This window comes from Myxocyprinus asiaticus, chromosome 6, assembly GCF_019703515.2.
Source record: "Myxocyprinus asiaticus isolate MX2 ecotype Aquarium Trade chromosome 6, UBuf_Myxa_2, whole genome shotgun sequence".
NCBI lineage: Eukaryota > Metazoa > Chordata > Actinopteri > Cypriniformes > Catostomidae > Myxocyprinus > Myxocyprinus asiaticus.
Genome location: NC_059349.1, coordinates 20,856,297 through 20,879,096, shown reverse-complemented (window position 1 = coordinate 20,879,096; position 22,800 = coordinate 20,856,297). Strand labels below are relative to the sequence as shown.

General features: G+C 36.9%; 1 protein-coding gene across 1 annotated transcript in view; it reads left to right on the top strand.

Annotated features, from left to right (window-relative positions):
* LOC127441882 (erythropoietin-like) overlaps positions 1-19,047 on the top strand; it is a 190,419-nt gene extending 171,372 nt beyond the window's left edge. Inside the window, exon 6 of the transcript XR_007897411.1 lies at positions 18,081-19,047. The gene's annotated coding sequence lies outside the window, so the exon portion shown is untranslated. The remainder of the gene's footprint in view (positions 1-18,080) is intronic.
* Positions 19,048-22,800: the final 3,753 nt, after the last annotated feature.

The window sequence follows — 22,800 nt, the reverse complement described above, 5'->3', positions numbered from 1 at the left end:
TTGAACTGGTGCCTCTGGCTCCCCTTTATCTCGTTCTCCTGCTGATGAGAAGATCAGCACTGGCCGTGCATCATCACGACCTCCTCCTCATCACAAGTACATAAAGAGAAAAGTGTTCATCTGAGGGGCTGAGTTGCTTTAAATGGACAGAATAGATGAATCTATGTTTATTGAATATATAGGTAAAGGGTGGGCCAAACACTTGACTGACATAGATGTGCTACAGTGATTTGGATAGCCATCTTAAAAGAACATGTTCACTTATTTGTCACAGACACTTACCTGCCAAGAAAATAGGCTACTATGGAATAAACATTGTAATGGGGATATGGACAATAGACATTCCTGTCACAAAATGACTTACTTTTATATCTTTATGAGCTTCATAACCTCTCTCTCTCTCTCAAAAAAAAAAAAAAAAAAAAAAAAAGAACCAGTTGCTAGAATTTAAAGTATTTGAGCCACTCTCACCAGCAACAGGCTTTATAAAAAAGGTTCACAACATAGATTTACTCTTCATATGTAAAGATTGCCACCAGCCTACAGTTAAAAGATATCCCTGAATATACTCGTAAACATATAAAAATTGTTTGTAGTGGTCAACCGTGAAGCTTCATGAATACCGTAGCAGGAATATGTAAATGATGGGTTCAGTTGAAATGAGTGAAATGTTTCAGTTAGTTCGTCGTCTTTACTGACAGATAAAAGATAAAACAGAGAAAAGTGTATAATTAACAGATTTTTTTTTTAATTGATTGTTAGACCATCATTTTGTAGCAGTTTAAAAGTGTTCAAATTCTGTGAATCAGGCCCCAGATCTGATTTTCTAATTGTCTTGACCATGACAAACAAACCCTCACTCTCAGTATTAAAAGGATAGTTAACCCCAAAATTAAAATTGTCTACTCATTTACTCACCCTCATGCCATCCCAGATGTGTATGACTTTCTTCTGCTGAACATAAAGATTTTTTGAAAAATGTCTCCGCTCTGTATGTCCATACAATGCAAGTGAATTGTGGCCTCTGAAGGTCCATAAAGCACTAAAATTCAGCATAAAAGTAATCCATAATCCAGTGGTTAAATCCATATCTTCAGAGGCAATATGATAGGTATGGGTGAGAAACAGATCAATATTAAGTCCTTTTTTACTATAAATCTCCACTTTCACTTTCAGAATGTGAAAGACTGTGAATGTGGAGATTTATAGTTAAAAAAAGGGACTTAAATATTGATCTGTTTCTCAGAAAGAAAGTCATACCAATCTGTAATGGCACGGAGTAAATGATGAGAGAATTTTAATTTTTGGGTGAACTATCCTTTTAAGCAGGAATCCATCTTGTTGAAACCAAGAAAAGTACGTTTTCCCATTAGTATTTACCTGAATTGGTTATGTCTAATCAGGGAACATCCAAAATGTGCAGTATTGGGGGTACTCCATAACCAGGGTAGGGAAACACTGCTTTACTCAAATGTACTGATGGACAGCGCCTCCTCCTGGCTCTGAGAAAACTACAGTTCAGAAGCTTCATATAATTACAGTTATATTGGATTATGACCATATGGTTATAATACTAATATATATATATATATACACACACACACACACACACACACACACACACACACACACACTACCTGTCAAATGTTTTGAAACACTTGACTGAAATGTTTCTCATGATCTTAAAAATCTTTTGATCTGAAGGCGAATGCTTAAATGTTTGAAATTAGTTTTGTAGACAAAAATATAATTGTGCAACCATATTAATTTATTTCATTATAAAACTAAAATGTAATTAAAAAAATAAAGAATAAAAAATAAAAAGTTTTTGAAATTGATGACTTGGACCAAATAATAAAGAAAAGCAGCCAATAAGTGCCCAACATAGATAGGATCTCCTTCAATACTGTTTAAAAAGCATCCCAGGGTGATACCTCAAGAAGTTGGTTGAGAAAATGTCAAGAGTACATTTCTGCAAATTCTAGATGCTAAAATATAACAGTTTTGATTTATTTTGGATTTTGTTTAGTCACAACATAATTCCCATTGTTCCATTTATGTTATTCCATAGTTTTAATGACTTAAATTTTATTCTAAAATGTGAAAAAAAGTGTTTCAAATATATATATATATATGGATCATAACTTTCTGGTTGTTTCTGGTTAAAATACTTAATTTTATTTTATATAATTTATATATTATTTGCTGAATCTTTTACTAATACACATACACCACAAACTTGGTTTATACAAATCATCAGTTCGTTTGTAGTAGTGTCTCCTTTTTGCCACCAGAGGGTGGTAGACACACATTTATTATACCCGAATCTGAAAGTATCTTTCTTTTTTTCCTTTTTTATTTTGCGTTTTATTAAATAAGCGTTTTATTGTCTTTTAGAATAGAATTAAAGTTATTATATAATCTCTGTGAAAGTGATATGCAAATAAATGAGATTTAATATGCATCTGTAGATGTAAGGTCAGAAGGAATTGTTCAATAGTTACATGTGACATATACAATGTGCAACAGTCTATATTACATATTACTGTGACTGTCAATAATAGGTTTGATAACCATATCAAACAATGCTAACCTGGTTTCTGTTTTATTTAGGTGGAAATTAAAAATGTGTAAAATCAGAGATTGAGATAAACGACAGCGATAACTCCCCTTTCAGCTTGTTAAATATTAAAAAAAGTTATACAACAAACATATTTTACGTAGATGGATCAAAGTACACTGTTGTGCCTATTTGTTTTATTTCAGGATGGGCTTTTTAAATTTAGCAAAATATTGAGACATTGACTTAAAATGCATCCTTCATTATAGACAATCTTGTGTAGGTCATAACTATATTGTCTTTTTTTAATCTTTTTTTTTTATTGGGAGTTCTGTCCAAATAGGTCTAAATGTTCCCAGCCTGAGAACTAACAGCATGGAAATAGAAAATAAACCTTTACCATCTGCTAATCAATTCATACTTGTTGAGTACTTAACCAGTATAATTTGCAGGTCAGTAAGATTTTATTTTTACCATGCTATTTACAGCTATATAATCTATCTAATAACAGATATATAAGAACAATAGCAAAACGAGTAAATATTCCCTTGTCTTATATTAAGTATATTATGCATGTAGATTTAAAAAATATCAGTGAGTAAACCAACCTACATATATATTTGCCTGGAGATATCAGGGCAGGACTGTATACTAGAAAGATCATTTCGATTAATTTAGAGATTACTCTCACATTGTTATCTCTTTTTCCCCTGGCCCATTGTGTCACCTTATGATGTAATAAACTGCTCTGATTCATCCCCATATGTGTTTCTTAAATCGCATGATCTGATCAAAGAACAAATAGTGGTTTCTCTTGAAGTGCAAGTACCTCTGTGTAAGGGTTTATCTGGCCATGCCCTAGTTTCTGAATGCACTGTAGCTGAGTGGATTTAAACATATGTGCTTATCTGCAACACTTCAAAGACAAGACCATCTCTTATTTCAGCTGCCTTATTTCAGAGTCACCCAGGGACAGTTAAAAACAATGAGACATTATAAGTTCCCATCAGAAAACAGCCTATTTTAGGAGGTTTGCGGTTTGTCCTTATATTCCCTTAGCAAACAATAATGAGAGACAGCTATACGCAGCATGAACTCTCTTAAGAATGTGTTCATGTGTTGATCCAGATGTTTGCAACATGCTGGAGTTATTGTTTTATGGCACATTACAAGCAAAAATATGATTAGTCACATGTCAATCCACACCATTTACCCTGACCATAGATAATGATTTACTGTTTTAAGGGGACAGCAGATTTGATGGTAAACTGTGCCAGAGTAATGCAGTACAGAGTAATGTAATGTAGTTATGTTGTGGAATGTAGAGATCAAGGAAAAGGTCACCCTCCTGAACAAGGACTATGAAGCTTCATTGCAAAAAAAGACAAGCACAATACACGTTAAATGCATGATGCATAACAATGCTTGATAACAATGCACAATCACTCATTTCAATTTACTGGTTAATTGTCTGTTTATTCAAGTTTATTCTATTTATATTGCTTTTGAGAAATAGTTGACATGCAGTTCATTTACAGTTCATTTTAATACATTTTTTAAAATTACAAATCATATTATAAGCAAAACAATTTGAGTGAACAGTTGAATAAATCATAATCATAATTACTCAGTATTTTATTGTGGTTTCAGACTTTTGGATCCTATTGTACACTGTTAAAAGTGGTATCCTGCAATTGTTATTTTAAAGAGATATTTCAGCCTGATATAACCCTTAAAATTAGTTTTGTTGGTGTAACCAAATTAATTCAGATTAATTCAGTGATGTTAAGTAATATTTTGGACTATATTTTGGATCAAAGTAGTTAATTTAGATGCCACAAGAAGCAAACTTTTAGGTTAACAGTTTTTTTCTTCTTCAGTGAACAGACAATAACTTAAGGACAGAAAGTGCTTCTTTTTAGGTGATATACTGTTTGCACATTTCATTTGACAAGGCAGCCTTATGATATTATATAAAAAGAGCCTGCTCATATGTTGCCAAACAGAGCACAGCATGATTTGAATAGGTTAATTAACTGCTCCAGCGATGTCTGTTTTGGATCTGGAAGACCTTGCAAAATTTAGTATGGTATTGCTGGTTTGGGATGCAGCAGGCTTGCAGGTACAGAATGCTAATCAGCAGTGAAATGAATGAGTCCAAATATATCTGGATACTGTGTCACTAATTACCACAGCATAGTACATTTATTAGGTTGGGACAGGAGCGCATTTTCAAACACAGTTCCACAATATGAAACAGCCCAGCTGGGACTCGGTCTTGGATGGTCATTTTATGAACTCATTTCAAAATGTCTATGTGTAATCATAACTGACAGACTTTGTCATGTACAGTGTTTGTCATATACACTCACAGACATTTATTAAGAACACTATGGTCCTAATACAGTGTCAGATGTGGTCTTCTGCTGTTGTAGCACATCCTCCTCAAGATTTGACGTGCTGTGCATTCTGAGATGCTGTTCTACTCACCCAGGGTGTAGGTTTGGTTTGAAAGTTGGTAGGGACATATAGTAAGGACAATATTCATAAATGCTGATATGAAGAAAATGCGAGAAAGTCAGTCTGGTAATATAGGCAAAATAAAATTATTACCTCATTTAACAAATCTATTTTCTTAATTTCTTATTTCTCTGCCCCACAATATTAAATATTAGCCTATTTAATTTTTTTAAGAATTTCTAAAGAACAAACAAATTAAGAACTGACCACTAGGGCTTCACGATTAGAAGTTAAAATGTGATATCCAATAAACTTGGATAAAGTGACAGTGATATGTGATGTGATAAACATAATGGGCCAAAATCAAATGTTATCTTTTTCAAGAAAATTAACCTCGTGAAAATGATATCCAAGGAACATGAACCAACTCTCCTCAATCTCACATAATCTTTTCTCATATTGATGTTCTTGCATTTTTATCTAAAAAAGTAGGCCTCCTGAACAAAGTAGGCTTTAGGCTTGCAACTAATGACTTTTTGATCACAAATACCTTATTTTATTGACAAAATATTATTTTTCAATTGATCCGATGTTCTTCTCTACTGTGCAAAACAAAACATTTATTGGGAGTTATACTGGTATTTTAAAATCCTGCACCTCAGACACAACCGTTCAAATTTTACATTTCAAATTGGTCTTTCTCAAGAGGGCACATACCAGCCAAAAATGCAGAATCCTCGATTGGGCTGCATGCAAAACTAAGGAAATTTTTGACCTAGACAGGAAACGAATGATTTAAATCTAATAATTTCAAGGATAGGATGTAAGATGCCAATGGAAATCTGCCTGTGTAATCTCCAGAAAAGGTTTTTCAGAAACGACTGTGATTGGTGCTTCCTGAACGGCACTGAGAAAAGTAAAAATGCTATGTGACAACACAGTTTATGTGCTGCTTCAGAAGAGGTAAGAGGTAGAACAATAATTTCTGAGTGGTATAATTGCACAAATGTTGGTCTGGACATTTCCGACTTTCCCGGACATGTTCCTATCATCCCTACCTAAATCTAGGCCTATGCTGCTCACTACAATTGTACAGAGGGGTTACCCGAGTTACCAAAGCCTTTCTGTCAGCTTGAACCAGTCTGGCCATTCTCCGATGACCTCTCTCATCAACAAGACATTTCCATCCACAGAACTGCCCCTCACTGTATGTTTTTGGTTTTTAGCACCATTCTGAGTAAACTCTAGAGACTGTTTTGCATGAAAATCCCAGGAGATCAGCAGATACAGAAATACTCAAACCAGCCCATCTGGCACCAACTATCATGCCATGGTCAAAATCACTGAGATCAAATTTTTTCCCCATTTTGATGGTTGATGTGAACATTAACTGAAGGTCCTGACCCGTGTCTGCATGATTTTATGCATTGCACTGCTGCCACACGATTTGTTGTTTAGACAATCTTATGAATAAGTAGATGTTCCTAATAAAGCGCTCAGTGAGTGTATATTCCAAGTCTTCTGAAGCCATGCAATAACTGTGTGTGAGAAACAGATCAAAATGTAAGTTGGCACATTAATGAGCATTCATAAGAGAAGTACATTGATTGATGTTGTTCACAAAACTAGTCTGAAGGATTTGTTCACAAATCAGACCGATCCGATTCTAGTTCAACCCACTGACACAATGATCCGGTCGCAGCAGTTAACGGTTCTCTGGAGTGGAAGATTTTCAGCGAATAACGAATTAAAGTTCAGTCTGTTTATCACACAAAGCTTCAGAAGACTTGGAATATAGGGCACAAGTCATATGGGCCACTTTTATGGTGCTTTTGCTTTCTTTTAAAAGATTTGAAGCTTTGTTCTCCATTTATTGTAATTGCATGGAAAAGAGTGAGCAGCAAAATTTCTCCTTAGTGCTCTATGGAAGAGAGAAAGTCATAGGTTTGAAATGACATTAGGGTAAGCAAATGATAACAGAATGTTACATTTTTTTATGATCTATTCCTTTAAAAGACCCCCTTTCCAGATGCATATGTACTATGAGGAAGCTGGTGTATGTCTGAGTGTTTGTGTAACAGTATGGCGTGATTCACTTGTCTCAAATCCTCTTGCTCCCCCGAGGGACAGACAGGGCGTCCTCAGCCCCTTCTCGATCCGCTCTGAACTGGACCATTGCGGTTGCTCTGGTTTATATGTGTGTCATCTGCTTGTATGTGGGTAAGCAAGCTCTTCTTTGTCCCCAGCTTGAGTGAGTCAGAGAGGGGCTTATATAGAGAAAGAGAGAGAGATTGAGATAGAGAGATAGAGAGATGATAGAGAGAGAGAGAGAGTAATCAAGCAGAGAAGATTAAGGAAAGACGAGCTGCAGGAGATCTATGCAAGCAGTCAGCAGTTATGTAACCGTGGTCAAATTCAACCCAGCACTATAATAGAGAACATACTGGGAAAGACCAGAGGAGACGAGAGCTCTTGCATGAGAATGGCCTCAGTCACCCAAGAACAGAGCAATCACTGGCTTTGGAAAATAATGACTACTTATCAGTTTCCTGTTGTTTTATGATAAGAGTGCCCTGCTCTATCAGCCTAGCATCTTTCTGATGTAATATTGTCTCAAGACGAAGTTACATTTTCTATGCATAAAAATCAATATCTAATCCTACTTGTTTGACAGTAGTGATGGGTCGTTCGCGAACGAGTCGGCTCTAAGAGCCGGCTCTTGTAGGTGAACGTTGGGAGCCGGCTCGCATATCAGAAGAGACTAATCTATTTATAAAAATATTTAAAAAATTAAGATATGAATAATCAAAAGATTTAAATGAATAGAATTAACGAATTCAAAGAACGAAAAAAGAACTAAAATAATATAGGCCTAAATGCTCAAGTGCACACACTTTCGTTCTGACTGCCTGCTCAGACTAACAGCCTCACCTGCTCCTGTCAATCAGACACTCAGTGTCAACCAATGAACCAAAGATGCGTGAGGGAGGGCGGAGCCAACTTATTATGTTGTTCAGATTGTATTAGTTTTGAATTGTTACATCTATATGCACTTTGTTTATATACATTAAAAAAGTTATACTTTAAATGCACATGTGTAATAGCATCCTTATTTTTACATTTATTTCAATTTGTGGGATGCTGCAGTTTTGCTAATTATTTATTTTTCTTTGATATGGTGCAATAATCTATTATGCTGTTCAGATTGTATTAGTTTTGAATGGTTAGATTTATATGCACTTTGTTTATATATATTTAAAAGTTATACTTTAAATGCAAATGCAAACCAATGCATTTTTAAATACATTGTGGTTAAGGTAGAGTATGATTTCATTTAATAATGTAATTAGAATTGTTTTAACACAAATCATACTATCAAACTATCACAAACTGTTTGACTTGAAAAAATAAAAACATTTTAAAAGCCGTTTGGGAGCCAAAAGAGCCGGCTCTTTTTGGTGAGCTGAGCCGAACGAGCCGGCTCACTGAAAAGAGCCGGAATGCCCATCACTACGAGAAAGTGAATCAAGATGCTTTTACATTGTGCTAACACAAATGAAATGCAAATCATCCATACTGTTTCCCAAGCAGTCATTTGAACCTAATTCAATGACTGCTTAGTTTTGATTCGCAACTGGCACATTGCATTTGTTGCAGAGCTATTAATTTTTTTAGCTGGAGTTAAAGGGATAGATCACCCAAAAATAAAAATTCTGTCATCATTTACCCTCATGTAGTTCCAAACCAGTATGACCTTGTTACCTTTCAGTTTTGTTGAAAACAAAATGGTTGAACTATTCCTTTAAGTAGCAGTGAATGTTCCAGTAACTGCTGTTCTGTTGCTGGATAATAATGAGGATACCATGCCAAAAAAACAAAAAACAAACAAAAAAAAATTACAAGAAAGTGTCGGAGTTCCATATGAACCATTTAATAAGGGGGTGTTTGTTTTTTGCTTACCCAAGCCATTAGGAATACCAATGACCCTAAACAAAGAGTAACCAGCAACTCTGACCTCCCTCCAGCCTATAGTAAGCACAAGTTATACGAATTATCCCCTGCTGTTGCGTAAGCTTCTTTTCAGACCCCTCAATGCAAATCATCACACGCACAAACACTCTGAGAAATAGCAGTGATGTGAGTGAAACTGACTGCACTCTTTTTGAGGCTTTCAAACAAAGGTTTCACCAAGAAATGGCTGGCTTGGATTTTGTGCTGCTCTGGCCATTCATGCCAAGATGGCTTTCCTCTACATTTACATTTATGCATTTGGCAGACACTTCCAAAGCAATTTACAGTGCATTTGAAGGGAAACATTTTTTTTTAATCAGTCCATGCATTCGTTGGGAATCAAACCCATGACCATGCCCTACCAGCTACAGTAACACACCGAGCCATTAAAGAGAAACTGATCAATGATGTTTAATTTTAGCATAGCAAAAATGCCTTTTCTATAGGTTGAGTTAATGGCTTTTCCAGTCATGTATGGGATTGATTTGCATTAATCTTTTATTTTTTGTCTCAGCCAACTGTTACTCTTTGACTGTACATGTTATTCAAACAGGTCACTAGCGGTTGGAACCTAAAATAGACTCAGTAAAGTCATGTTGTTTGTTCTGTAAGTACACTTGCCCTAGTACATCATTTAAATAAAATAAAGTCTACTTTTTCAGAACTTGTTTGTGTATTTGCTTTTGTACTCTGTTCAATGAACCCGTTGCTATTTTTTGACAGGACATTTCCAAATCTTTAATAAAAACAGGATGACTGCAATGACTGTGTGGGTTGAATTATTGATTATTTTGCTAAATATTTACCCCACCAAACTTAATGAATCATTGGTGCTTCACTTAGGAGGATAGGTTTGGCAGGCTGCTGAATGTCTGCATACAAGTCGCATTACTACTGTTCACCAGTAGAGGCCTGCACCACAACACCAGATCCAATGTTATACATAATTTTCAGAACAGACTGCATCAGACTGGTTTAACAGCTGTATTTAGTTAAGATGGTTCTGAGCATATTCTTTTATTTCTTCTTATGAATATGTAGACTGAAATATGCAATGATCTAAATCAGCAATCAAAATCCATACACATCTACCCAAACTTGGGTACACGTACCCCTGGGGATACGTGAGGTGACAATGGGGGTAAGCGAATACAATTCTGAGATTTACCGTTCTTTTAATTTCATCACAGTCTAAAATAACATTCAAACCCAGTTCTTGTATTTCTCACTGGCAAAAATAATTTTGTGCCCTCTAGTGTAGAAACACCAAAATGGTTGTGGCATAAGGTCAGATAAATATGCTATGAAATAACCCTATGTTTTGTGGTTAAAAAAAATACATCTACTCATGCATCATGCGTCACACAAGTATCTTTATTCGCCAGCCTAGCACACTGCTAGGTGACGTAGCTTAGCAATAGCAAGTAAAATTGATACTTCACTGTTTTACCAGACTCGCACGTGTCATTCGTCCACGATTTTAGTTTTTCTGTTTTTTTCTCTCCCGCAGTTTAAAATGTAATTTGTATTTAAAGTTAGATGCATAGGGGGTTTTGATCCTGATGGTATAAGTTCATAAGCTTTGATGACAGGTGTCAGACATCCGGTGCGGCCAAATAATTTTCCACATTCACACGCAGTAATTTTCACTCACATTTGCTCGCACGCTAGAGACCTATTTTTACATTGTTGCATGATGTTTTTCAGCAGATGAGCTCAACCTTGCTAACAGTGTCAAATGTGACATAAAAAAGCACCTTGTGCTGACCGCACAATTGCACAGATACTTACTCGAAGTCGGCCGGCAATGCTGTATCTGTAATGATGCGCAATTCCAGGCACAGAACCGAACGCTATTCTTGCATACCGTGACGAGATGAGGGGGGAGTTTTCAATTTATGCAGTTATGTCATATCTAGCATACTCATCTCAATAGGCACAAAGTACAAAACATGTACAAATATAACAAGTTTAATATAAGGGAGTTGTTTTAGAAAAATAATTGTGTTAAATATACATATTTTCAAAATACCTTGTGTGAATGTTATCTATGCGTTAGAGAAGGGGTATGCGAAAGGGTGTTGAATGTTTGGAGGGGTATGCCACTGTAAAAAATTTGGGAACCACTGATTTAGATGATAGTATAAAATGATGTAAAGGCTGCATCCAAAAATGTAGGCAGCTGACTTGCTGCCACGCTGCTTAATCAGTTAATGGCTTAACCGACAGTGTTTTTTGAATGAATGGAAATCTTAATGAAACTGGTCTCAGAACAGTTTGAAAAGCACCTTATTTTCATTCTACCGCCGTATTCAGCCTCAGAAGGCAGCATTTTCATTTTTGGATGCAGCCATAGTCTGTATCAGTCTGTATTAGTAGGCCTTTACAGTGAGGTTCAAAAGTCTCCACTGAAAATTTAAAATCTAATGTAACCCTAAAACAGGCAATGTACACCACAAGATACATACTCTTTAGTTTCTTATAGGGGGTATAAGAAAGAGTTTCTCACGCCATCTTGTTATCATTTATCCTAGCTGGGTCTGTTTTGAGTATTTGGGTCGCATGACTTGGTTAAAATTTTCTCTGATCGTTAAGTCAGCCTGGCCTAAAACCAACATGGCCACCCATGGTGCAAGACCTGCTGACTTTGTGAGAATTAATTATATATTAATCTTACTTTTCTTCTGTAAAAAACCCCCCCAAACTATCAATTAAACTGCTAATATTAATTGTGAACATCTTAAGAAGCAGAAGAAGAAAATGATGTCATATGTCGTTCATGCTGTTATTTAGCACTTTTTGAAGTGTGCGTATCCCTTGAGATACGTTGCCAGATTAAGGGAAGAAAAAGGGTTAATCTACAATATTACACATGCAAATGACATACATGCAAACTTAAAGCTAAACTTTTCTCAGTTTTGTCACACACACACACACAATCTCTCTCTCTCTCTCTCTCACACACACACACACACACACACACACACACACACACACACACACGTACGATATATTTTAAAATAAGAGAAGTCAGAAACTCATAATTTTTCATCAAATAAATCACAGAAATATTGATGGCTTTGACTTTTTTTGTACCTTAATGGGGCAACGTATACTGGGAGATACAACTCATAAAATCCAAAATATATCAAATATGTAAAAAATTCATTTGGATATGTTTTACTCAAGTCCAAATGATATAAACAGTGACATGAAATGATTTTTGCTAATCATTTTCCAATCATTGTGTCCCAAATGATGCACTATACACTATGCACTTACAATACACACTATGCATTCAGCTATGTAGCTTAGAGTATGCATTTTCAAATTGTAGTATCATCCCAAATGGAACACTTAATGATTTTTTACTTCACGAAAACATTCACTGTTTAACAGCTGATGGAAGTGATGTTTTAAACGCATGCGATGTGTTGCTGCTAGCTTTAGCGCATTAGCCAACCTCAGTTCAACACTTGTATTTCAAACAATGTACATATTCTCACAGTTCATGCTTACATTTGTAAAGTGCTGGCTTTGAAGTTTCGCTAGCTGCTACTTTCTCCATTATTATCAATGGTTTTGTCAGACCAACAATGCAGCCAGATTACTCCGCCCCTTCCGCTACGTACAACAAGCCACGAGCACTGACTGCATGAAATTCCATCATCCGGGTACTCATAGTACACTTCTTTTTGTTGCATGTTCAGTGGTAACATACTACTCACACTACTTACTACTTATAAAGTAGCATTTTGCAGAAGTGTGCTGTTTGGGATGCACCTTTACAATTTTGAAAGAAACGCTATGATGTACAAAAGGTCAGATTTATTTGCTGCCTTTAAAGCACACAAGATGCTCTTTGGAAAATTCTCAAATCATGCTTGATAACATGGATCATCAGGTTTTGCACAAACTTGTGGGGACCATTCCAGCTCAAGTGCATGCTGTCATTAAAACAAAAGGAGGACATACCAAATACTAAGACATTCTGAAATTGATGCAAATTTTTCAGTTGACCTTTCCACTAAAATTATTATGCTGATAAAATAAATTGGACGTTTAAACCCCACAGTATGTTTTAAACTTTTAACTCTCACATTTAAAAAATTTTTTGGCCGGTTTTTAGTTTAGCTTAGCTGTGATCTGAGTGTTCTCCACAGTTTATCACATTAGTGATGCGAAGTCCGATTCTTTTCCGCAAACTGGTTCTTTCGGACGGTTCGTTTCAATGAACCGGTTAAAAAAAAAGATTCACCACTTCTTTTACGTTATCGTGTATAGACGTCACTGTTCATAATGATAATACCCCGGCGTCATGGAATGCATGCTCAAACACATTTAATAAAGTCATATGTAAGTGCATATTGCTGATTACTACATTTTATTCAATAATAATAAGCTATAATTAATAATTTTAGACTATAATAATAAGGGTGTTTATTGTCATTGGTGTTTCATTCAGTGATTTTACATATTGGATAGGTTTCCTACATTAAAGTTTTGCACCTAAAGAACCCAATACAGACACTGATATACAAACGTGGATGTTCTATGTGTCTAAATCATATAAAGTGAATAAACTAGTCTTACTCAACTCACCCTTTTTACAGAAACCATAATCCATCTCATAACAACTTCAAATATAATCTGCATTCACAATAATCAATAGTAAAATTAATTTACATCTCTCGACTGAAACGGTTTTTTGTTCAAGTCCTCAGTTCATGCATGATCCATCAGCAGCTCACTCATCAGTTCTCAGTAGAGGTGATTCTCAGTTCAGTTTAACATTGAATCGAGAACTGCTGTGATCGACTTAGTGTACTGATTACTCGAGAGCTCTTTCCCCCAGATCAGTGTACTGGTGACTTCCGAACTGTTGCAACCGGATCATCATCATCATCATCATCATCATCATACGCTGATAAAATGGTAATACAATTCATAAACATATTTCCAGTATGTTTTAACTGTTATACTTTCTTCTGTTCAGGAAAATACATCAGAAACATTAATTTTGCCCCCCTTAATCACATGGCACACGCATGATCAATATCAACAGCTCATCAGTTCTCAGTATGTCGGACACTTCCGAAAGAGGTGATTCTCAGTTCAGTGTACTGTTCACTTGAGAACTGTTGCGAGCGACTCATTGTACCGGTGATGCAAGACCTGTTTCGACTGGAGAGGTCAGTCCGATTTGTGAACTAGTAGGAGCGGTTCATTGCAAAGAAGAGTTAGAAAAAAGTAGATATCACCAGTTCTAGGATCATATTACTATCGGTTATTGGCTCATTTCAAATAGGAGTGTCAGGCACGTTCGAGAGACAGGTTAAGATAGAGTAACTTGTGGATCAGTGTTGACCCAAGATGCAAACTCTTTCAAACGATTCAGTTCGATTTGGAGAACTTGCTCACTGAAAAGAACCGGTTCAAAAAAACGATTCAAACAAGAACTGGACATCATTATATCACATAAACTCCACAGCTTGTGGGGTGTCTTCCTTTACATGAAAAGGGGGCCAAAAAGTACTTCCTTTGCACAATTGCTCAGCAGTAAAGGCTAAATAGCTCTTGACAAACATTTAACAGACTCCATTAGCTCATCAAGATGGGTTTATGCAACAGGTGTGTTTGTGAGCCATGTTTAAAGGATGGAGCGCTGTAATAAAATGTCAGTGAAAGCTGGTCTTTGAGACCAGACGAGGAGCACAGATCAAACAGTGAAGTGTGTCTATTGCTCTTCCCAGTGGAAAAAAGCTGAATGGATGCCACATTTATGGAGAACAGTGCTGGTTGGCTGGTGCAGCTCTTAAAAATGAAAGACCACTACATCTCTGCTCATTACCAGCAGGATCTCATCATCTCCCTCTTTCTCAATCTTTTCTAAGGGATCCCTCTGAAAGAAATAAAGGGGAGATGTTTACACTTAAATTACTTTCCCACAGTGCTCCCCAAAAAATAAACAAGCCGATGCTGTGACCAGGAGGGCAGAGGACCCCTGTCTAATAAGGCTGGGGAATACTGAGTCCAGTGTCTGACCAGTCCTGCCATCAGATGCCCTTGCCAAGAAGGGGAATAATCATGCCTTTATGTGGACAGGGACCTCCGGGGACAGCTTTCTCATTATGTCTCCCTCTCATGTCCCAATGGTTGTGGACTCTCTGAGCCTTCACAGGCCACTATAGTCACATTGGCATACCAATCTTTGGTTCCGATCTGAGTCCCCCCGAAAGCAGATTGTTCAAGCCATTTAGTGAATGTACTTGGAGAAAATGGACAGCGCAAACACACCCTTTTCACTTGGCACATAATTCTTAGCTGAGTGTCTTTTACAAGACCACAATTTTCAGGGGCCTTGGGGATGGTCTGTCCTGTTCCGGCCCTCCTGGAGAGAGAGAGAGGCCCTGCTTTTAAGAGCTGTGATTTATGTGAGTAGTTGCTTTGAGTTGCACTTTTGACACCTTGTGATTCGGTTGCAGGAGGGATGCTGGCTTGTAAAACAGTTCATTCAAATGATTCCGTGCACAAAGTTTCACTGACAGGAAAGAAAAAAGAACAAAGTGCACAATGCTCAACAGTTCCTTTAGTAGTCTTTTTATAAAAGAGAATGAAACTTGCAAATTGTGACACAATATCCATGCTGAAAATAAAAACATCTTAACTGCACTGTTTTGGAGAAAATCTTCAAACAACTGTTTTGTTCAGGTAAAAAAGAACCGGTAAATAAAGTAGATATGCAGCAACTCCCTTTTGATTGTAAACATGAATATTGCTGTATGCTAAATAGAAGCTTTTTAGAATAGCATTTTATCTGGAAAAGGGGTAAATACCTTTATTTTAAGTAAAAAAAGGTGATAATTTGAATACTTATTAATTATATCTGTTTGAAACAAATACATATGCATTGTTTATTTTCTTAAAGATTTTTATTTCAGAATGTAAATGTATGCCTGGTAAAAAAATAAAATGGCAAAAAGTCCCATAGACCTTTAATAAAGGTCTCTACGCATATCTAAGGATCAGGATATTATAAAGTGTCTTTTGACCTGACGACAAAAGACCATGTTGTGTGTGTCTGTACAATAAGCAGGTAAACTGATTCGTAACATGTGCTGGGGCTCACAACCTACCGAATGTCAGAACTCACACTGTTAACACCCAGCCTTACTCCATGATCGCTCAAATAACTACTACACTATAGCTGAGAAATAGAGTTAAACAGCTTCAGCATTACTGTGATCACAGCTAAGAGTTATGACAGATGGAGTAATCAGAAATACTCAGGACGCCTACCTGATACAAGTTACTGAGTTGGGAGGACAGGTAAACTTTCAACATGGTGGAGGAGAGAACGCTTTCTGTTTCATATCAAAATAAGAGTTCCTCAAGAAATATACAAGAATGAAACTGGCGTCCTTCATGTTTTCCCTCTGACAACAAATCACTTGAATATGTGTGAAATATTTGTAGGATATTTCTGACAGCACGTATGGCAGCATCACTCCACAATTGGATTGGAGTACTACCACAGTACAGCTGAGGAATAGAGTTAAACTAACAGCTGCAGGATTACTGTTCATCTTTGCAACAGACGCAGATAATCACATGCTCACTTGCTCTCTCTCTCTCTAACTCTCTCTCTCTCTCATATACACACACACACATCCTTGTTTCTCCAATAACTTGTTAGAAACTGCCCATCCATGCTGTGGGGTCATTCTAAACAGACCATCCAATAAAAATAGCTTAAAAAGTGCGTTCTGACTGACCATTATCACCGTTCAGCCAGCTGAAGCTCTCATAGTGCATGATTGTCTTCGAAGCGAACAGGGCATAGGGATGATCACTTCTGAATAAGCCGCACCAACGCAGGAGCAAGATGCTATCTTTGTCTTGTTTTAGTGTAAAAATATCTAAACATCTGTTAAACAAGATCAGTTTACCTGAAAACTTAATTATATACAGTATTAAGAGTTGTTTACAGAGAATGTTGTATTATTTAAGTGTCTTATTCTCACACCACTGGGAAATTATTTTTGATTGTATTAAGCATAATTCTAACCTAACTTATGCAATTTTGCTTAGTTTTTAAAAATCGTTTTTAGGATGTTTTTATAGATCCTTAAAAGTAAAAAAAATTTCTAAAAGAAAAACGGGATAGTGATAGTGATTAAGAAATATTTTTGCAGTGTAAAACAATCTGACATCATCTTTTACCTCAGAACGTGATTTCTGTAATGGAACAAAATTCCAAGTGGATGGCCTTTGGCAATTGAAAATATGATGAGCTAAGAAATCCTTGCTGTCATTAAAAGTACATTCCCTTCGTATGATGCCACAGAAAAGCCTTCCAAAAGCAGCGCAGTGCATCCTTTACCAATATGTCCTTTTTACATCTTATATTTTAATGTGTTTTCAATTAGTTAAGTTAAAAAAAGTATATAGCTTAATATCGGCTGTATAAAGTTACTTCTGATTTGAGTACTAAACGCTATACCTTTTGTTTTTGTTTTTTTGTTTTTTAAATGTGGGTTATTATATGAAAAGTGGATTTTTATAATCAGCCTTTTAAGTTGGGGTCACCAGTTGGTCACCAGTTACCAATCCACAAACACCTGTGTGTGGTGGAAGTTCACGTCAGCAGACGCTGAGTTGACATCATGATGCACATTACTTAGTCCATTATTCATTTACAGAAAAGACGATGAACTGGACGTTCAAAAGAGAAAGGAGTAGAGAAAGAACGAGAGGTAGGAGGCAGTTTATGAGTTTCTACTACTTAGGGAATATTTGTTAAATATCTATGTAAACAGGGTCCAAACTTACATCATTTATTTTGATAATAGGCATTTTTTATTTTATTTATTGCTTGATTCAAAGAATATATGTGTTTGAAAATAAAAAGTTGTAAGTTACATATAAATAATATAGCACAGTTAAATATCCACCTAAAACACGTATATACACTATATTGCCAAAAGTATTCGCTCACCTGCCTTTAGACGCATATGAACTTAAGTGACATCCCATTCTTAATCCATAGGGTTTAATATGACGTCGGCCCACCCTTTGCAGCTTCAACTCTTCTGGGAAGGCTTTCCACAAGGTTTAGGAGTGTGTTTATGGGAATTTTTGACCATTCTTCCAGAAGCGCATTTGTGAGGTCAGACACTGATGTTGGATGAGAAGGCCTGGCTCACAGTCTTCGCTCAAATTCATCCCAAAGGTGCTCTATCGGGTTGAGGTCAGGACTCTGTGCAGGCCAGTCAAGTTCTTCCACACCAAACTCGCTCATCCATGTCTTTATGGACCTTGCTTTGTGCACTGGTGTGCAGTCATGTTGGAACAGGAAGGGGCCATCCCCAAACTGTTCCCACAAAGTTGGGAGCATGGAATTGTCCAAAATCTCTTGGTATGCTGAAGCATTCAGAGTTCCTTTCACTGGAACTAAGGGGCCAAGCCCAGCTCCTGAAAAACAACCCCACACCATAATCCCCCTCCACCAAACTTCACAGTTGGCACAATGCAGTCAGACAAGTACCGTTCTCCTGGCAACCGCCAAACCCAGACTCGTCCATCAGATTGCCAGATGGAGAAGCGTGATTTGTCACTCCAGAGAATGCGTCTCCACTGCTCTAGAGTCCAGTGGCGGCGTGCTTTACACCACTACATCCGACGCTTTGCATTGCACTTGGTGATGTATGGCTTGGATGCAGCTGCTCGGCCATGGAAACCCATTCCATGAAGCTCTCTACGCACTGTTCTTGAGCTAATCTGAAGGCCACATGAACTTTGGAGGTCTGTAGCGATTGACTCTGAGGAAAGTTGGCGACCTCTGCGCACTATGCACCTCAGCATCCGCTGACCCCGCTCTGTCATTTTACGTGGCCTACCACTTCGTGGCTGAGTTGCTGTCATTCCCAATCGCTTCCACTTTGTTATAATACCACTGACAGTTGACTGTGGAATATTTAGTAGCGAGGAAATTTCACGACTGGACTTGTTGCACAGGTGGTATCCTATCACAATACCACGCTGGAATTCACTGAGCTCCTGAGAGCGGCCCATTCTTTCACAAATGTTTGTAGAAGCAGTCTACAAACATGCTCACTTGCCTAGGTGCCTAGGTGCTTCATTTTATACACCTGTGGCCATGGAAGTGATTGGAACACCTGAATTCAATTATTTGGATGGGTGAGCGAATACTTTTGGCAATATAGTGTATATTACCTCCACCACAAACCCAAATTGTTTAGAGGGCCCTAAAATAGTTCTGGGGCTGAAAAGTGCCCAAAATCCCTCTAAAACGAACAAACCAGTTCAGCCTGATCATGCTGGGAGACTAGCCAAAACCAGCAAACCAGACTGATTTATGGGATGGGTTTACTGGGATATAAGGGTCTGTAAAGAAGATATCTCTGTGTTAAAAATTAAAACATTTACAAAAATGTACTAATTTACACAAATTTCAGTGGCCAGCTCTCTTCTTACTGAATGTCTCTCTCTTGTTGGATGCTTTCTTCAAGAGACAGCCAGCAAAACTGTCACAAGGGTAACCTTACTCTGTTGCTAAGCAACAGAGTATGTCCCAATTTAACACATAACTGGGCATTGTGATTGTACTACTGATTTTTAAAGTGTAAACACATAATATTTACAAAATAATGATAACCATAGTGACCCATACAAAAATTAGAGGTGAGAGTGGAATGCAATGCTAAAAAGACCAGCATATGTGTTTTGAATGGGCTCCAGCCCATGCCATCTACAACAGCTAAGTTGTGTTGGTGAACAGCATGGCAACACTGGTCTAGCTGACCAGTACAGTATAGAAATTCATGCTGGTCTAAGATGGTCTTTTTTAAAAAAAGGCTCTTAATACACTTAAAATTAATGATTTTCATCAAAACATGCTACAATTAACTAAAAAGTAATCACATTAGATTACCTAAAGGGTTACTAATTACAGTTTTAGTTGTGTAATTTGTAATCAGCACCAGATTACATTTTAGAAGTAATCAATCCAACACTGCTGATTGACCAGCATTTTGTGCTGGTGAAAAGCATGCTGTAACGATCCACCAGCTAAACCAGCACTAAACCATCACTAACTAGCTTGAACCTGCTGTTTTTTTTTTCAGCAGGCTAATGCTGCCTCCATGAGCTATTGGAATTATTGCAAATACAAGTTTTCCACTCAGAAGTTGTACATGAACGACCCCTCAAGGCATAATTATGACTGGAAAACTCAAAGATAATTTTGATACCCGAGTTTCTGAGATGGGAGGAGTCATAAACTTTCAACATGGCAGAGGAGACTATGGTTTCTGTAGAAAGTGTTAGCATTTGCCGTTTTGGTAATATTCATTTATTTATTCCAGCAACCATTTGATGCATGTTGTACATTTTTACAACGTGAAAATAGTTTGTATTTGACTAAAATTCTATTATTGTCAGCAAGCAAACTGAGTGATATATAGGCCTATTATGGTATCAAAATAAAAGTTCCTCAAGAAATATGTTTTGGCGTCGTCCATGTTTCCTGTTCTTTCCGACAACAAAGCACTTGAACGCAACGTACTCATAATTACCACTTCAGGATTGGGAAGTAGGATAATTCCGATAACACATGAAGGCAGTATAAGTAACCTTAATGGCTGATTTTGTTTTCAGATGTTAGTTTCCAAAAGGCCTTGAAAATGCCTAGAAGGCTTACACTACACAGCCCTGAACTGAAAAAGTGGTAACCTAAATTTTTATCTCAAGGATAAATTTGTACTTGATCCAACCTATAAAAATGACCTTCGTTGGGGTAACCTAATTTGTCCTAACCTAACTGACCCTTTGCTAAGCCCCATCTTAAAAGCATTTCTGACCAATCCTTTCTTAGCAACTGTTGCCGGGCCGCCATTACTCTGACACGCGTTTGCTATTTTCCAATGAATTCTATGGGAGTGCTGTGTGTTTAAGCCGTTTTAAGCTGGATTTTATCAAAATGATCCAAAGAAATGTAAAACACTTTGTTGCTGGGTCACTTGTAATAGTGACACAAGGTACTCAGAAAGGATAATCTTTAAATAAATGTAGAGAAGAGCATACTATGCATTGAACTGTAATAGCCCTCATTCCCAAATGAACATGAATAACATCAGAGAGGACACCTATATTTGCTCAGAGATAAATTAAAGCTAATAATTTAACATTAATTTATTTATTGTTTCAGGTCTTAGTAAAGGCGATTAGTAAATAAAGAGTTCACAGCATCAAAGTGTGTGTATTATGAGATGTTATAAGCAGTTCTGTTTACTTACATTAATGTTATCAGGTGTGTAATCGCTATTAAATGATGTTTTTTTCTTTTCAAGTGACTGATAATCCTTTGCCTTTATTCTGATTCACAGTCTCCACAGTTTTCCATCAAATTACTGTGTAGTTTAACAATTTTTTTACAAAAAACATCAGATAAATATGTCTTACAATGTCACTCTTCATTCCAGCCCACTTGAGAATATTATCCGTTCCGTTTATGAGAATATTTTGCCAAAAACCGCTCCATTGACGCAATCTCCCATTCATTCCTATGGGTAGTTCTGCAGAGTTTGTCAGAGCGAGCGACTGTAACCAAGGGGGGCGGAGCTTAGCCAAGGGTCAATTCAGGTTGATTTAGTCAGATTGAATAACATTTTTAACTTTAATAAACCAGATAATGCAGATTTTTAAGTTACTTGAGAAAACATTTTTACTGTATGGACAGAACACTCAGGACATAAAATTCTGTGTAGATAAGGTTGAGAGATGTGTCATGCAAGAGAAAGTTACTGTAACTGAACGCCGACCTGTTATATAAAAGAGGGATGTCCACTGGCCCTCCTTAAGTTCGACATTTAAAGAATACACTGTTGTTGAGATCATAATACTTTGTACTCGGACAAACACTTGAATTGTGCTTATCGAACATCAAATCAGACAGGAGTGTTCTCCCTTTTCAACTCCTTTCTATGGCTTAAAACTCCCACTTTACACTGCAGCAAAAAACAATACGTCCTGGCTTTGTTGAGCGAGCCAACCCTGCATACATAATACACAGGTCTGGTTCACCCTCTTCTGTGATATTTCTAGCACTCATAGAACAGTCTCTTGTTCAACCAAACAACAGAGACCTCAGAGAGTTTACAGGTTCAGTTCTATAAAGCAGCAGTGTTTAGTCCTCACAATAGGCTTTCATATAACGTTTCCTCAGTGATAGCCTAGGGTGTTACGGCCCACTCAGCCCTGTCTCTTTCAGCCCTTGCTGGGAGTTTCTAATCCCTTCAATGATCTACTTGCATGAACTTCCTTTTGGATTAAGAAAAGAGAGAAAAGTTGTGAAACTGTTAATCAGATCACATTAAAATGTGTTGTAGGGCTACACACAGCAGTTTGTGGTTGGATTTGCTTTGTGTACGTGTCACGTGGAAACTGGATTTTTGATATGCTAAGCACTAGGTTGAACAATTTATTAAACAGCTACTTTTAATTTACTCATAAAAATGAGCTTTAACAACAGGTGTCACTGAATTCATATGGAATTTTTTCCTTTTTAAAAGTATCTTATTGCATCTGTTTCTACACAGATGAAGCCAACATTCAGTAATGATCATATTCTCATATTCATGTTCTCATTTGTATTGGAAGATCAGGTGTTATAAGGCTCCTTTCAGATAGCCAGACAATCTTTTCAAGCCTTGGCTTTCTAAAAACACTTAGAGGGTATTAAAATATGT